Below are 19,144 nucleotides of genomic sequence, written 5' to 3'. Positions count from 1 at the left end.
AGTGTTTTTGAATGAATCTAGGAAAAACACCACCCCCCCAAACACTAAATCACATAGCCTCAGACTAACAGTGGGGCTCACCCCCTCAATCCACAAATCCACACATAGTAACACAAAAACATTCATGGAGGTTCTCAATAATAATCTGTCTAAGCAACAGAGACCTCCAAAGCAGAAACGCAAGCAACCTCCATCCCCAACACAAACCAAATGACACATAGCTCGCAGACTCAGTGTCCCACTCAACCACATCCAATAAGGCAAAACAATGTACCCAACCCACTAGTCATAGGTGACTCTATAGTCAGGCACACTGATGTCCCACTCACCAGGCTAAACAAGGAGAAGGTTATTGTCAGCTGCCTGTTGGGTGCCAGGATCCGCCACATTACCCACGCACTCAGGTCACTCCACAACAAGTACAAATATGACTCTGTCATTGTCCATGTTGGTGTGAATGACCTGAGACGTACCTCCCTGGACTACATGAAAAGAGACATGGAAGAGCTCTCCGATCTTGTTGCCCAGGCAGGTATGACCCTAGTCCTGAGTAGCATTCTGCCATCACCCAGAATGATGCTGCAGTACAAGGACAAAATGATTGACTTCAACAATTGGCTAAGCTTCTGGTGCTATTCTAAAGGGATCCAGTATCTGTCTGCCTGGGATGACATGGTCGACAGACCACGATGCTTTGCCAGAGATGGCCTGAACCTGTCACCCCTGGGATTCCGGATACTGGCTAAGGTTCTTGCCGCCCCATAGTACCTTTTTTAGGCAATGTTCAAATGACAAATTCACCACTGTAACAGGAACAGGCAAGCAAAAACTGAGGGTGATGCTACTCAATGCTATAAGTTTAAATCTCAAAATGCACTCACTTGAGGCACTCCTTAAAATGGAGAACATTGAAATCTGTGCAGTGACTGAGACCTGGTTCAAGGCTCCAGAGAGTACCCCTGCACTACCAGGCTATAACTCATACCACACTTTTCGGCCATGTAACCTGGACCTGAACACCAAAGGTGGAGGTGTGTCAGTATTCATTAAGGATATCCACACCTCCAGGCTAGTTGCTCAGCATAATGCAGCTGAGGTTCTCCAAGTGTAACTAACTCTGGGCAAAACTGCAATCCAAATTGTAGCTTGCTACAGATCACCCACCATGCCCCAGGATTCCCACTCCTCTTTTCTTAATGTACTGGAAAAATGTTAGGGTTCAACCAAACACCTTAATAATGGGTGATTTCAACTACCCCGCCATTAACTTGGAAAACTACTCATGTACCAACTCCTTTGCTCAACGCTTTCTGGAATTCATAAACTCCAATGCCCTGGATCAACTTATCCACACCCCCCACCAGGGGCAACAATATCCTAGATCTAGTCATTACCAACATGAGTGACCGGTGTTCCATACCTGAAGTCAACACCTCATTGGTCCGATCCGACCATAAGCTAATTTACCCTAGATATCCACATCCTGCCTCCACCCCCCATTAAGAAAACCATAGTAAAAAATTTCTCCAAAGCCATCTTCATGCTTCTTAAGACAGAAGTGGTGACCTTCATGACACCCATGCAGATGGACAATACAGTTACGACTATTAAATCCTACACAACTGCACTTTATAAGCACTTACATGAGTGCATGGATCGTGCTATCCCAAACAGAACCAAGACACTATCCTCCAAAAAAAGGAAGCCAATCTGGTGGTCCCCTGCCATAAACAAACTATACAACAAAAGGAAGACACTGTTGAAAAAGAGAGTAAAATCCCATAAGTGGAGGAGCTTCCTGGTCAGCCTCAGTAAGAAGCTATGATCCCTGATAAAATCCTCCAAAGCTAGTTGCGAAAACAAAATCATCAATGATTCTAAAGATAACCACAAAGCATTCCATAGCTATGTCAAGAAACTCAATGGCAACACTCAGATCTGCTCTGAGTTACAGCACAATGGCACTAAATATACAGACCCAACTGATATTGCCAACATCCTTGCAGATAGATTCAGTGCTAACTTTACCCCCCTCTCACCCCCTAAAGAGCACATCTCTGTACAGGAAGAATGCAAAGTTCCTGTAATCATGGCTGCACAGGTAAAAAACCACACTCTCCAAAGCCAAGAACACAGCATCCATGGGACCAGACAACATCCCAGGCTGCGTTCTACATGAACTACAGAACGAACTGGCACCCCACCTAAGTACCATGTTCAATCTTGGCCTCACCTCAGGCTTTGTGCCTGCTGAATGGTGCACAGCGACGGTTATCCCACTCCACAAGGAGGGAGCCACCACGGGCCCCGGGAACTACCGCCCCATTAGCCTGATGAGCCTGGTCTGCAAAGCCATGGAATGTATAATCATGGAACTTATAAACAAAGACATTGGTAATCTCCAAACTCTGGACCCCACCCAGTTCAGCTTTGTAAAAGGCAGATCATGTCTCTTAAACCTGATAGACTTCTTTGAAGCAGTCACCAAAGCCGTAGACAAAGGTAAGGTGGTTCACACAGCCTGTCTAGATCTTCCCAAGGCTTTCGACACCATCCCCCACTCTGGAATTATGGATAAACTCACTAAACTATGTATAAATCCCTATGTCACAAGATGGGTTGCCAACTGGCTCAGTGAAAGAACCCACACTGTGAACATAGCAGACTCCAAATCCGACTTCAGACCAGTGACAAGTGGAGTACCACAGGGTTCAGTCCTGGGTTCTCTCCTGTTTAGTATCTACTTCTCTGAAGTACAGGCTAACACAGAAGGTCTTTGGCTAACCAAGTTCGCAGATGACTGCAAACTAGGAGCCATAATTGAAACTCTTAACGATGTGGACATCCTACAAAAGGGCCTCACTGAGACAGATGCCTGGTGTCAGAGCCATGGCCTCAAGCTCAATGCTAAAAAGTGCATTGTCGTCCCCTTTGGTAAAAACTCTGTACCCATGAACTACAACATAGGCAGTAGTATACTTAACACCAAAAGTGTGATAAGAGACCTTGGGACACAGGTGGACAGTAGTCTCTCCTTTGATAATCACATCACCACAGTAGTCAGGAAATCCTTCTACGTGGCACACCTCATCACAAAAGGTTTCTCATCCAGAAAAAAGAGGTCATTGTTCCCCTCTACTCATCACTCATTAGACCCATTATAGAGTACAGCACCCCTTTTGGTATGTACATCACAAGACATCTACAACAACTGGAAAGGCCACATTAATACCTCACAAAGAGGATTACCAGCCTCAAACAGATCCCCTACCCAGACCGTCTCAAAAAACTCCAGCTTTACTCTGTCGCATATCGCCTACTCAGAGGTGATCTCTGCCTAACATACAAAGCTATGTCAAACCCAGAGCTGTTGGACATGCGCCACTTAAAGAAATCCCAATCCCTCCAAGCTACATGCTCTAGGGACCTAACCCTGTCACCACAATAAACAGAACATGCCAGAGGGATAGATTCCTGTCCCAGAGACTTCCCATACTCTGGAATAAACCACCTACCTATCTATATCAAACAAAGCTCCTCATTAGCACTCTTCAAGAAAAATCTTGATGATTGGATGGGAAATAGGAAATTCACCCCAGGGATCACCTCTGTGGCTCTGCTCCACAGTGGCACAGGAAAATAATTTTCTTGGGTGGCAAAAGCCAGGGTACCTTTTTGGCTGTGTTTGTATAGGCCCCTGGGCCGATAGCCTAGTACCTACCTATGAACCTATGTTCACTTGTATTTTCAACCAAAAGAGGGAATATCCTCTTATTGTATACTAACAGCTGTAAAGTCTACAGTCTGTATGCTACTACTCTGTAATGTTTCTTTTATAAATTTTTCTTCTCTCTGTAAACTTATGGAGTTTTTCTCCCCAGGACTCAACTGAAAAAGGACACTTGTTGCCAAGTCAGACTATCCTGGCAAACGAATGTTAAATAAATAAATAATTAATTATAATAATCCAAAAGAAAGCATAGACATATCTTTACACAGAACTGCATCTGTTTAAGAATTTATTGAATTTTAACTGATAACAGAATTGTTTGTATAAATATACATGTAACATATGCATGGGTAAAATAATAATTTGCATATATACGTCTGTAAATTACAGATAGACACCTGTATGAGTACACTGAACTGCTTGCTTTTGTATTTATACAGAAAGAAAAAAACAAACAAAAAAAAGTGCATTTACATATAATTTCACTTAGGGGGGAATTTAATAAAGCATACACATTTTTTCCATGTAGGCATCGCTTTGTGCTGCTTACATAGGCGCAAACATTTTTAGATTTAGTAAGTGTTGCTGAGTGGCGTGCATGTACGCTCTAACAAGAAAATTTCCATGGCATGCAAATTACCTCATATGCAGGTGAATCCCATGTAAATAAGGCAGACAGAGTGATCCAGCAAGCAGATAGCCATCTGTTTAGATCTCGTGTCAGTGTCCGTAGTGTACATGGAAAAATTCCATGTACATGAGTGCAGACAGGCAAAAGGGGTTGTAAAAATGGAGATATATGCACAGTAGTGTCATTCTACATGCAGATATGAGTGAAACTATTATCCTGTATGTTGGAAAATTTAAAGGAAATAAGTTAAATGAATTTTTTTTAATAATCTGGGTATGTTTGCATGGTGTGCCACAGTGCACAAACATGCTTCATAGAAAAATTAAAAAAAATTTGCAAAAAAATAAAATTAATGTTATGTGACAAAAATGTATTACAGAACTGTTTATGGAGTATCTACAATGGTGCACTGGTACTGTTGCTAACTTGGTTGGGCTATGAACTGTGTAGTTTCCAGGCTGTGAGCATGGATACCTATGCAAATGAGGTGGAGTTTCTGAATAGCAGAAAGGAGTAATCATGTCCGTATATCCTCTTCATGTAGGCATAGACCCATGTTGCTGTTTACACAGCATGTAGCTGATACCAGGGGGTGTGTGTGTCTACTGACTTTGAAGCACATTTCAGCTTAGGTGCACGTGTTTGCACAGCACGCCACGTGGTTGAGCGTGTCCTTTCAGGGGTTGTGTCTACTCACTTCTAATGTTTAATGAACACAAGTAAGGTCACAGCTCGAACAAATCGATCAATGGAAAGAAGAAAAACAGAAATATTCCACAACAGCATCCAGTGATCCAACCAAAAGTCAAGGAAGCCACAATCCATCAGATAAATCTATTTATTTTATACATATTGTGGCTTCCCTGACTTTTGGTTGGATCATTGGATGCTGTTGTGGAATATTTCACTTCTAAGGTTTGTCTACCTTCCATGCACGTGTTTGCGTGGCATGCCACTGAGCATGTATAAAAACATGTATTTCATTAGTTTTGACCCTTGTTCAACCTAAAATAGGGCCAATAAATGATGTTACTTATATTGTAGGCAGGTGAAATGCATCATAGTTAGCCAATCACACATTCTGCACCTACAGCAGAGCTTTATGCATGCACCCTTCATTCTCTTTTTCCACAATAATCTGGAGCATTGCAGTACAGAATTAGGACTTTTAACTGAGAGAATGCTAGGGGCTGCTGCAGGTCTGCTACACCTGTATGTGCTAGATCCTGAATCAATGCTCCTGCTGCTGACAATAGGCATAGACAGAGAAGGAGAAGAGTGTTCACACCCAGGGTAAGCCTTCCAGGAGCTACATGAGCTGGAGATTGTAGAGTGCTACAGGGTGGACAGAGACATACTGCAAGAAATCACTGAGCTCTGCCATTGTCAACTCAGAATCAGAGCCAACAGAGGGTAAACCTATCCCAGTGGAAAGAAAGGTATGTGTAGCCTTAGGATACTAGATACAGGTCCTTTCCAAAGACCAACTGGGGACGTGATGGGGTCTCACAGACATCAGCATCCAGGGTACTCCACCAGTTCCTGGATGCCATGCTACCACATGCCTGTGAGCATATTTCTTTTCCCCCTCACTGCTGAGGCAAGGGCCAGCAATATGCAACACTTCTACTGTGTAGCACAATACCATGAAGTACTGGGTGCCATAGTTTGTACTCATGTACACATCAAGCCACCACCTTTTGAGGATGGTAGAATCTACGTCAACCACAAGTGGTACCACTCCATCAACTGCAAAGTAATATGCAATGACCAGGGGATTATGCTGAAATTGTGTGCTGGCAGCCCTTGCAGTTATCATGACTCCTATATCTGTCATGCATCACAGCAGTACCAGATGTTTGCTGGTGGGACATCCCACACGGCCATTTACTGGGGGATGCTGGCTACACACTGGAACCGTATATGATAACACACATCAGAAATGCAATCACACCCACTGAAGAACACCTTAATGAGACACACACATAAACTAGGAACATTATATAGCATGTATTTGGGCTTCTGACGTCTCAGTTTTGTTACCTTGATAAATCTGGTGGAACTCTGCAGTACTCTTCAGCCACATGTGCACATATGTTCACAGTATGTGCTAGGCTGCACAATATGATCCTGTGGAAACATCTGCAGCAAGATCAGCTAAGGGAAGGGATACACAGCCCCCCCCCCCACCAGTGCTTAGGTCACCACAGCCACAGTCACAGGAGGACTAGGAAGAAGAATCCCCTGATGATGTCTCTGTAGGCAGATGCATGTGTGCCCAGTACACCCTCGCTTTGGCTAAGAGAACGTGTATAGCACATTCGCTGACAACCTAGGGCCCTAGGAACTGTCACCTTACTCCTACTAACATATATTAAAATTGATGCTAGGCAACCCACACAATCTGTACCTATCCATATATTGGCTGTGTACTGCTTGCATCAGGCAAAGTCAACCCTGAACTACAGTTTTGTCAACTGCTGCATTCGCAAATAAGTCCCTAACCTATACACTAGTTGTAAGGATTTTTATAGTATGTTATTGTATGTATAGGGTTCCACTTGAAAACATCAAAATTCCAAAACATCGAATGTCATATGGTTGAGACCATGTCATTGATATTTTGGAACATCAAAACTTTCAAGTGAAACCAAAAAAAAAAAAAAAAAAAACTTTTAAAAAAAAGTGTATGCAGGGGGGCCAAGCACCACTGCACCCCCCCCACACACCCACTTTAATATACCAACTCTGAGATCGCACTACAGTGGGGTAAAGGGAAATCTCCATTTTAGCGCTATATTCAGAAGTACTAAATGGGAGATTCCCCGTACCCTGTCTGCAGTGCCATCAAAGAGATGGCACATTCACCGACAGTGTGCAGGGCACCTTGCTGCCCTGCAGAAACACTAGCTTTTCCCTTTTTTACTTACTTTTTCTACCCCTTGACTACATCGATGTTCTAAACACTTGTTGATATGGTCTCGACCATATGAATTTTGATGTTTTAGAATTTCGATGTTTTCAGGAGGAACCATCTATAGATTTGCTGCATTTATGCAAGTAAATATAGTGGGCTATTTGGACACAAGTAACATAAACATTGGACTACAGTTACTCAGTCCACTAGTATGTGTTCCTTAATATTCACTAGACCTCATTGTTGGAATATGCACTATATTAGTCAAGGCAGATGTTAAACAGTGGGGTCACATAATAGTTGGACTACTGTGTATCCCAGCAGAACATGTGGTATCTTTCCCCCACACCCAACACAGCAGTTTCCCCATTGAACCTCTTTAACAGTAGGTCGTCAATGGTATATCAGCAGTCCAGGCAAACTCTGGGCAGTAAAATAGAAATTGAGCACACATTGTATGTCTCACTTAATGCAGGAATAACAATGTACATATGTATGGTTTTGATTGTGCGATGAATGACTACTCTGTCGCTGGCAGCTTGTGTGGCTCAGTGGACTAGAGGAGTTAACATGGATGATGCCATTGATGGTCCATATCTGAAGGTATCCAAATCTTTTGCATGTGAGGTATTATGTTGGTGTTGTCACAGATTATCATTCTGTGTGTTGTGTAACATTATGAATCTTTGTCACATATTAATTATATCAGACAGCTGGAGAACACCAGGGACATTTTAAGTGAAGTGCAGTATTGCAGAAAAAAGGACAGATGTCTGTGTTCATAACACACTAAATCCCAGACTGGAGTGCAGGCAGGTGTGGCCTAGAGTCACTTTATAAGTACTGACAGTCCCACTGGGCATGCCCATACACTTAGTTAAAATGAGAGCAATCCTGTTGCCCCTTGATAAAAATGACCTATTATTTATAGATATCTTTATACATACATACATATATAAAAAATGAGAAAATGTCTCTAAGGAAGCCAAAGGTTACCTTGTAAGAAGTAAATACAATAAATGCTGCAAACAAACCAGGCATCCACCAAGGCTGTAAAGTATAAAACTTTAATTCACAGAGTACACAGGATAAGCGCTTTCGCACGATGAAGCACAACTTGTGTGAAAGCGTTTATCCTGTGTACTCTGTGTATTAAAGTTTTATACCTTACAGCCTTGGTGGATGCCTGGTTTGTTTGCAGCATGCATACATATACGTACACATATCCATCTGTCACTATCTGTCTCTCACATACATAGTATATGTATCTCTATGTATTGTCAAATGGATATACACTTATATATATATATATATATATATATATGTATATATATATATATATATATATATATATATATATATATATATATATATATATATATATACGGTTCAGGGTTCATCATAGGTTCATAGCCTAGGGCCCGAGGGCATTTACAAGCATAGCCCTTGTTTGTAGTTTCACGCCACCCCCTTTAGTATGGAGAACTATACCATTATTTTGCTGTGCTCTGTCGAGCAGTGACACTGAGTGATCCCTGGGGTATATCTACAGAACAAGGCCAGCGAGTGCTCTGCTCATATATACCGGGATTTTATTCCACAGCATAGGGAGTCTGTATCTATATATATCTATATCTATATATATATATATATATATATATATATATATATATATATATATATATATATATACGGTAGCTATATACATGTTTAAAAACATACATCTCAGTTTCTTCCCATATATCTACATAACAGATATACATATCATGCACACACAGCTACATTTATATATACATCCCTGTTATATACAGAAATATGTGTGTGGATGTCTGCATTGTCCTACACACCCTAATACTGGTGAGTAAAGCTGCTCTGTCACACATCTACAATGTTGCTCAAAGGATTCAAAGTAAGGGCTGAACAGTACATAATGCACTTACATACAGACACCTGTGCCTGCTGGGTGTCACCACATAGACAGCAACAATCGAGCAGATGGTGTAATGTATAATGTTGTCTACACACACGTGGACAGGGCACATCACCTCTGTCCACAGGTTTGCCTATCCAAGTGCAAACAGCCAAACATGGCCATACTGGTAGCTGTAGACACACAGCCAGGATAATAACAGTTATCTCACTGCTAGGATAGTAGGTGCAGATAACAGTATAAAGCAATATCACTTTGCAGGCCACAGATGCTGTTCAACACAAGCCTAGTTTGTGTAATCCACAAGTAGTTTGACTGCAATCACATACAAAACAGGCATCAGTGTGTAAGACTAGATAGGTAGGCATTCTAATTTCACCACAGGCCTCTTTGTGTGTTTGTATCCCTCTGCCAAACTGAGGAACACTCATTGGCTATCAAACTGCAATGGTTATGTACTTTTTGGCCTAGTAAGTTGCTGTTGGATTGCAAACTGCCCTCTTCTACAAGGCCTGATTATGCCATCTACCTTAGCACTACAAGCTGCCATTGTAATGTCCAATGTGAGCTGTGGCACATGCAAGAAATACTGTGATCTGTACTGTGCAAGATTAGATAGGTAGGGATTCTTATCTCACTGCCGGCCACTTTGTGTATGTGTGTATGTCCATATGACATAAATATGATCACCTCAATAACTTGCAAAGAGGTGGGGTTTTGCAGAATTTTAGTTGTAGTGGTGATGTGGCCCTCCACATGCTTGACCATAACTTGGTCAACTGATGTCATCAAGCATAATATGTCCTAAACCGACAGTACTATCAGACATGAGGTGTGTTGCGTGCATCAAGTACTGTGATCTGTACTGTGTACCATTACATAGGTAAGTGTTCTAATCTGCATACAGCCAATTGCACTAAGTGTGTGCCATCACAATCACACACAACTGCATACCCTTATTTACATGATCGACACATATTGCCCAAGTCCAATAGGACACAGACAGAAGCTCTGTGGTGAAATGACAGTCACCCAACCCATCATACAGATGGCATGTGCTGAAGTGCACTGCGGTGCTCTGCTTGCCATTAGCCAAAGTTCTGTTACATAGGTAGGCTAAAGTCTGCTAGACAAATATCTCCCACTAGCATGTACTATTAAAGTCACTTACTAGGTTAATGTTGTTAGCGTGATCAATCCATGTACTATACCACCTACAGATATGCAGCATTAACAATCAAGTATGGTCACACATTGCACCATATGCAAGTCAGAGGTCACATCTGACTAGTCTATATGCCACAGGCTACAACAACACTCTTTTCAGATGATCCCCATTGAACACATGGTGAAGACATGAAGTTCCCTTGTGAAGGACCATACTGTTGTGTGCAAGTGCCAGTACTGCTTTGAAAGATTCATTACCACATGGCCATTGCACTCAGATATTGGTGTGCTGAGGGAAGAGTACATAGAGGTTATTAGTATGTCAATTAAGGGTGAATGTGCCCTCAGCTATAACACATGATTCCCATCATACCATTGGAGAGACATGGTGATCTCAGGCATATTAGGTGTAAGCCTGTGTGGCCAGGTCTGTGTGCCCAGTTCTTTCACCTCTGAATATGTACATCACATGTTGGGACTGATGTCCTACTTACCAGGTACATAGGGGTTAGTGATGGAAATGATACTACATATATATTTGCATGGAGTTAATGGCCATTACTATGTCAACAGTTATTTGTTCATCACTACCCTCTTGTAGGATATTGACACAACTCACAAACTCTATGAGTGCTCACAATTTGCAGGCATCTGCCAACATTTTTAGCCACAGACAGTCAGTATTCACTTGTATCATGGCTAAATGGATTCCAAGCAGCACAGGACTCTGAACTGAGCCTGTTGAACACTGATGCTTACAGATCAGCTATTGGAGATGGATGTCCCTATGCTGAGTATGTGTGCCATCAATGGGCCACTAAGTGAGCCCTACAATGATAGTACTGTGGATGTATAAGTGGGTGTTTTTGTAAATAATGCCAGAGTGGGAGATAGAGGCAGATAGATTGGCTCAGTCCAGGGGGATTTATGCCCTGATTTCCCCTCACTCAGGTCCTTGGTGACTGCCTCGGAAATGTTCACCATGTTTAACTGTCATGATCTCCCTGTTAGACATCCAAACTATGTACAGTCAACTGTGTGCAGATCACATATATGTCTGCTGATCAGCTTTATGATGATTGCCCCTATGGCCAGACAGGCAAAGAGGTCTATAGTTCTCATGGTCAGTGCATGCATCATCTCTGTGCAAGGGTATACCAGTTATGGTTGTCCAGCTAGCTGGGGTCCAACCAGTGATTTCAGTATGATTGCAAGGTGTTCCCAATGCTATTAGTAATCCATGACACATCCCATGTAGGATGCAGCCTGGGATGTTTGCATGTCCAATACATGCTGGGTATCCTCCATAGAGAGGTCATTTACAACCTGCTCTGTAGCTACGAAAGTTATGGGACAGGTTGCTGGAATGTCATGTGTCACATGTGGTGGGGACATGGGAGTGCAGTTGACATAGAACATATGGGACTACAGGTTAGTTATGGGCACAGGCACATTCTATGTGGCATCATTAAGTATGAGTTCACCCACAATCTGGGCCTGTGCTTTGAGGTTAAACATGTAACTGCACTGTGTGTTGTGGTTCTGCTTTGTGTGGGTGGATAATTTTGTTACGTATTGTGTCTACACAACATCACAACACTATGTGGTTGTTGGAGGTTGTGTCACCATTTTAGGGGGGGAGCAGCCTCACTCCAACTATTACACAGCAATGTCTACCTCCTATTGTACAGTCTGATAATGGGGGTTGTCCATCAGGCAGGTCTGCTGTGCCATGAGCAGCCTGTGTTCCTCCTGTTAAGTATAGCCGAGTCCATGCAGTTGTAATGCTGCTGCCATAATGCATGGGTGTACAGCTCTGCATACCTGCTCTCCCATCAGAGTGAGGGGTGCAGCCAAGCTATGTAAATCATCCCACAGGAGGTAATAAATGGCTTTGCTAAATATATCTCTGTATTGTCTGCAAGGTGGGGTTAGTGCTGGTAGTTTTTATGACACTGAGCTATGATCAGTTCCCTCCAGTGAGTTCTTCACATTGGGGAGCTGCAGTGGTCAGCCATATTGGTAAACACATGATGCAATACGTTGGTTCCCCTTGAGAGGATGTAACAGAACTGCTCCAGGACATTGTAGTTAAGGACATAGACTAACCATTAGGCAAGTGAGCTACAGCATGACTAATCAACACAGCTGGTGTCACTTAATGCCACACCTCAATATGGTGTAATGATATATCTTGATTGACACGTACATACAAATGTGTACAATGGGTTTCTGAATACATGGAGCTGCTCCTGTAGCCAGCTATTGCTTGAGTATGTGCCCTTCTAGTACTGAATGGCACCTGCATTGTCTCGGGGAAATTACAGTGTTTCACAAAAATCTAGATGTGTATCTATCCTTAATTAGTATGTATACACCACCTGCATTACCTTGAACACTGTCATTTTGAGGTGTGAAGATGTAAATGGACATGTAGCCTGGTATGGCTGTGGTGCTGTCCACATCCATGAACCAGGTGTCCTTAACTGAACACATGTCTGCATAATCCAGGGTGGGAGCACATTCCACAGAGTAGGGTTCAGTGTTACCATACCCACCATGTAGCAGCATAACCATGATGTTATATAAAGATGGTGTTCTCATTGCCAACTTTTCCCTGAACAGTGCATCTAAGATGCATTGTTGGGGTGTCAGTAGTGATGGCATTACTTCAAATCTCAGGAATGATAAATGAACACCATCACTAGTGAAGCATAATGTACTTTAATTGGTTATTAATGACCAGCTGTTATTATAAAATGCAGTTTTGAATTTTGTAACTTGTTTCTGATGAAGTTTACCTGTTTGGCAAATGAAAGGTACTTCAAACAGTTTATTTGTACCATTAAATTTTGGGTTTACTTTGACAGCTAGCTGTGGCAGTAGGTACTAGGCTATTGGCCCAAGGGCCTACGTAAGACTAGCCAACAAGGTTCCATGGCTTTCGCCACCCAAGAAAGTTATTTTCCTGTGCCACTGTTGAGCAGAGACACAGAAGTGATCCCCAGGGTGTATTTCCTATTTCCCATCCACTCATCAAGATTTTTCTTGAAGCGTGCTAATGAAGAACTTTGCTTGACATAGATGGGTAGCCTGTTCCAGAGTATGGGAAGTCTCTGGGACAGGAAACTATCCCTCCAGCATATCCTGTTTATTGTGGTGACAAGGGTTAGGTCCCTAGAACATGTAGCTCGGAGGAATTGGGATTTCTTTAGGTGTAGCATGTCCAACAGCTCTGGGTTTGACATAGCTTTATATTTTAGGCAGAGATCACCGCTGAGTAGGCGATATGCTATGGAGTAAAGCTGGAGTTTTTTGAGACGGTCAATGTAGGGCATTTGTTTGAGGCCAGTAATCCTCTTTGTGAGGTACTTCTGTGGCCTTTCCAGCTGCTGCAGATGTCTTGTGAGGTACATTCCAAAAGGGGCATTGTACTCTGCAATGGGTCTAATGAGTGTCAAGTAGAGGGGAACAATGACATCTTTTTTTCTGGATGAGAACCCTTTTATGATTAGGTGCACCACATAGAAGGACTTCCTGACTACTGTGGCAATGTGACTATCAAAGGAGAGACTACTATCCACCTCAGTCCCAAGGTCTCTTATCACACATTCAGTGCTAAGTAGTTTGATGCCTATGTGGTAGCTCATGGGTACAGAATTTTTACCAAAGGGGATGACACTGCACTTTTTGGCATTGAGCTTGCAGCCATGGCTCTGACACAAGGCATCTGTCTCAGTGAGGCCCTTCTGTAGGATGTCCACATCATTTGGGGACTTGACTATGGCTCCTAGATTGCAGTCATCTGTGAACTTCATTAGCCAGGGGCCTTCTGTGTTAGCCTGTACTTCAGAGAAGTAGATACCAAACAGGAGAGGTCCCAGGACAGAATCCTGTGGCACTCCACTTGTCACTGTTTTGAGGTCAGATTTGGAGTCTGCAACTTTTACAGTGTGGGTACTGTCAGTGAGCCAGTTGGCAGCCCATCTTGTGACATAGGTATTTATATCTAGTTTAGTGAGTTTAGCTATAATTCCAGAATGGGGGATGGTGTCAAAAGCCTTGGCAAGGTCAAGATAGGCTGTGTGAACCACCTTACCCTCATCTACAGCTTTGGCAACTGCCTCAAAGAAGTCAATCAGGTTCAGGAGGCATGATCTGCCTTTCACAAACCCGAACTGGGTGGGATCCAGTGTTTGGAGGTTACCAATGTCTTTGTTTATGAGTTCCATGATGATACGTTCCATGGCCTTGTAGACCAGGCTCGTCAGGCTAATAGGTTGCTACTTCCCGGGATCAGTGGTGGCTCCCCCTTTGTGGAGTGGAATAGCTGTTGCTGTGCACCATTCAGTGGGCACAAAGCCTGATGTGAGGCTATTATTGAACATGGTGCTTAAGTGGGGAGCCAGTTCATTTTGAAGTTCATGTAAAATGCAGCATGGGATGTTGTCTGGTCCCATGGATGCTGTGTTTTTGGCTTTAGGGAGTGCAGCTTTTACCTTCTTAGTTGTGATTACAGGGACTCTGCATTCTTCCTGTATAGATATGGGCCCTTTAGAGGGTGAGGGGGGGTAAAGTTAGCACTGAACCTATCTGCTAGGACGTTGGCAATATCAGTTAGCTCTGTAATTTTCATGCTTTTGTGCTGTAACTGAGAGCAGATCTGGGAGTTGCCATCGAGATTCTTGACATAGCTATAAAATGCTTTGTGGTTGTCCTTAGAATTAGTGGTGATTTTGTTTTCATAGCTAGCTTTGGATGATCTTATAAGGGATCTCAGCTTCTTACTGAGGCTGACCAGAGAGCTCCTCCACTCATGGGATTTTACTCTCTTTTGCAACAGTTTCTTCCTTCTGTTGTACAGTTTGTTTATGGCAGGGGACCACCAGATTAGCTTAATTTTTTTGGAGGATAGCGTCTTGGTTCTGTTTGGGATAGCACAATCCATGCACTAGTGTAAGTGCTTATAGAGTGCATTTGTGTAGGATTCAGCAGTTGTAACTGTACTGTCCATCTGCACGGGTGTCATGATGTTCACCACTTCTGTCTTAAGAAACATGAAGTTGGCTTTGGAGAAATATTTCACCATAGTTTCCTTAATGGGGGGTGGGGTGGGATGAGGATATCAAGGATGATTAGCTTATGGTTGGATCGGACCAATGAGGAGTTGACTTCAGGTGTGGAACACCTGTCAGTCATGTTGGTAATGACTAGGTCTAGGATATTGTTGCCCCTGGTGGGGGTGTGGATAAGTTGATCCAGGGCATTGGAGTTTATGAATTCCAGAAAGCGTTGAGTTAAGGTGTTGGTACACAAGTAGTTTTCCCAGTTAATGGTGGGGTAGTTGAAGTCACCAATTATTAGGGTGTTTGGTTGAACCCTAATATTTTCCAGTATATCAAGAAAAAAGAAGTGGGAATCCTGAGGCATGGTGGGGAAAATGTAGCAAGTTACAATTTGGATTGCAGTTTTGCCCAGAGTTAGTTGCACTTGGATAACCTCGGATGCATTATGCTGAGCAATTAGCCTGGTGGTGTGGATATCCTTAATGAATATGGACATACCTCCACCTTTCGTGTTTCGGTCTAGGTTACATGGCCGAAAAGTCTGGTATGAGTTATAGCCTGGTAGTGCAGGGGTGCTCTCTGGAGCCTTGAAGCAGGTCTCAGTCACTGCACAGATATCGATGTTCTCCATTTTAAGGAGTGCCTTGAGTGAGTGCATTTTGAGATTTAGACTTCTAGCATTGAGTAGCATTACTCTCAGTTTTTCCTTGCCTGTTCCTGTTACGATGGTGAATTTGTTATTTGACCCTTGCCTAAAAAAGGCACTATAGGGACAGCAAGAGCCTTAGTCAGTATCCGGAATCGCAGGGGCCACAGGTGCAGGCCATCTTTGGCAAAGCATCATGGTCTGTTGACCATGTCATCCCAAGCAGATACTGGATCCCCTTAGAATGACACCAGAAGCTTAGCCAATTGTTGAAGTCAATCATTTTGTCCTTGTACTGTGGTATCATTTGGGGCGATGGCAGAAAGCTACTCAGGGCTAGGGTCATACCTGCCTGGGCTACAAGATCAGAGAGCTCTTCCATGTCTCTTTACATGTAGTCCAGGTAGGTATGTCTCAGGTCATTCACACCAAAATGGACAATGCCAGAGTCATATTTGTACTTGTTGTGGAGTGACCTGAGTGCGTGGGTTATGTGGCGGATGCTGGCACCCGACAGGCAGCTGCCAGTAACCTTATCCTTGTTTAGCCTGGTGAAGGGACATCAGTGTGCCTGACTATAGAGTCACCTATGACTAATGTGTTGGGGACGTTGTTTTGCTTTATTGGCTGTGGTTGAGTGGCACACTGAGTCTGTGGGCTATGTGTCATTTGATGACTGATGTTGGAGACACTGTGGCAGCAAGGTTTGAAATGCAGTCACATCTGTCACACTTTGTGTTTGTGAGTCATAGGTGTAGAGGGGTGGGGATACTCCCAACACCTCAGCAGCAGGTCCTGCAAAGGTCTGGCCATGCTGCCACACCCTTGTTGGTGACAGCCTGATATACAGTGTTTGTAGGCACACCTTGCAGTGAAGATGTGGATGCCCCTGCATTCATAGCAGACTTGTTCAACTTTGTTGACATTATGTTGGCCTTGCAAGTATACAATGCCTGTGAGGAACTAGACAGCACACTGTTTGTTAGATGACATGATGTGGGAACACAGACATGCGTGTTGGGTATATAACTGTACAGTATGACATGCCTAGGACATGTGACAGGTTGACACACATTGACCAAGTGTGGCCAGTCCACTGCAGTAGGCCTCATAGCCATGTCATGCAGATATGCAGCAGTAATTTGTTGATGGGCAGGGTGCATGAAGTGCTATGAAAGTGTCACCTATGATGACTCACCACCAGTATGCTGATTGTTACAGCAAGACTGGGTATCTATGTCAATGGACATTGTACATTATAATGTGGCACGGCAACAGTGCTACTAATTGCACTCTTGTCAGTTCCTTAGTGACATACCACCAATCCTGGAACAGATGGCATAACACATGCAAAATCCAACTGATTGTCCAGGTTTCTAATCAAGGCATCTATTTGGAAAAGTGTATGTGAAGCCTACAGAGCCTTTCATGATGTGGGACAACTACGTGGATGAACAAACAGGCTGTGTCCTGCTTGTCATCATGGGCTTTGTAGTACCATTTTAAGTGTGATGACAGAAAACATATCAGAGCATGTATCCTATGTGAGAGTGGTGGTGTTGAGACCAGCATTAGTAGTTTCCAGGCACTAGCAATTATCTGGACCCTCCTGCTTTTCACAGTCTTCACAAGGTAACTGTGTCCTTCCAGTACACACTGCTTGGGTAGTGTTCAACTGCAGAATATACCCAACTTGGATGACTCTCCTGTTGGAACATGCTGGAAGCAACTACAATACTTGGTTGCACAAAGGACAACTAGCATGTAGTGCCAAGCAGTTTCCCCAGATCTCTGAGTCATGTGACATGAAATGCCATGAACGGAGTTAACATGGATACAAGCAGTAACACTGTCATATACCTACTGACACTGGACCACACACTGTCTGTTATGCACAAGGCCAAATCATGCCTATTGACTCTAATTGGTGGACCCCACTGAGTGTTACACTATCCAATGGATGACAGCAATATTACTCACTCTACCTACCATGGCCTGACAAGGTGTCTGAAAATATTAGGCCAGCAGACCTTGCTGGAAACTGTGTAGGTTATCTACTGAGTATTATGTCAGCTGGTTTGTAGGCAAGTGTCTGACAGTCATAATCTGGGAAGATAGCATTGGCGGTCTAAGTTGCAATGATGCCAGTCACCAGTGGATTTCCCCAGACATTAGCAGGTGAGTACATATCAGGAGTTGTCACTGAATCCCAATCAAAGCCAACAGTTAACCAGGGTGGTCTGTGACACACATTTAGTTACTGTCTGAGCCACTGACAAATAATAACTGCCAATAACTGTACAACACTATCCTTGGGAAAGTCATCCACCCCTGGGAAATATAGTATTATCTGCACACCACACACAGTTCAGCCATTACTCATCAATGTATGGACACAGGGAGAAATGTAGCCTTTGACGTTCAGTGGTTGATGAGATGTGGGGATGCATTCAATGCTGTACAACCTAAACAGACAGGTCTGTGATGTAACTCCCAGACAGCCATTGTCATACTGAATGTGGCACTCATCACACCTATCATTGTGTACAAAGGCACCATTGCTATGTCACTACACAGGCATATCTTACAACTGTAGCAGCCACACAGGTTCAATGGTACAGCAATGCACATTGCAGATAACATGTCCTATGGAGTCCATATCAAGACCAAACGTGTGTAGTCTGTCTCACAAATGCTTTGCAGGGGATGTATATGGTTGCCATACAGGGGTGTTTCAGATCCCACTGTGTACCTCCCATGTATACATGACAGGGCTAACACATGTCTTACCCAACCTATACACCTACACTGTCACTGTGGTATATATACTACATGTTGGAGAGACAGGTATGTAACACAAACAGTCCACCCTATATGTAGCAGGCCCCCATGCATGTGAAGCACACATCATGTTCAGGTTACACCATGGGATGCAGGACACAGCAATCATAGCCATTGTCAGACAAATCACTACCCTGGACACAGAAATTCTGCAGATGCGTCATCCCCACAACCACAGCTTGTAGATGTGTTAGCTTCTAAGACCCTGGTGACATT

This window comes from Protopterus annectens, chromosome 3.part0 (assembly GCF_019279795.1).
Source record: "Protopterus annectens isolate FY-2018-M chromosome 3.part0, PAN1.0, whole genome shotgun sequence".
NCBI classification, from domain to species: Eukaryota; Metazoa; Chordata; order Ceratodontiformes; family Protopteridae; genus Protopterus; species Protopterus annectens.
This window is presented reverse-complemented; position numbering follows the sequence as displayed.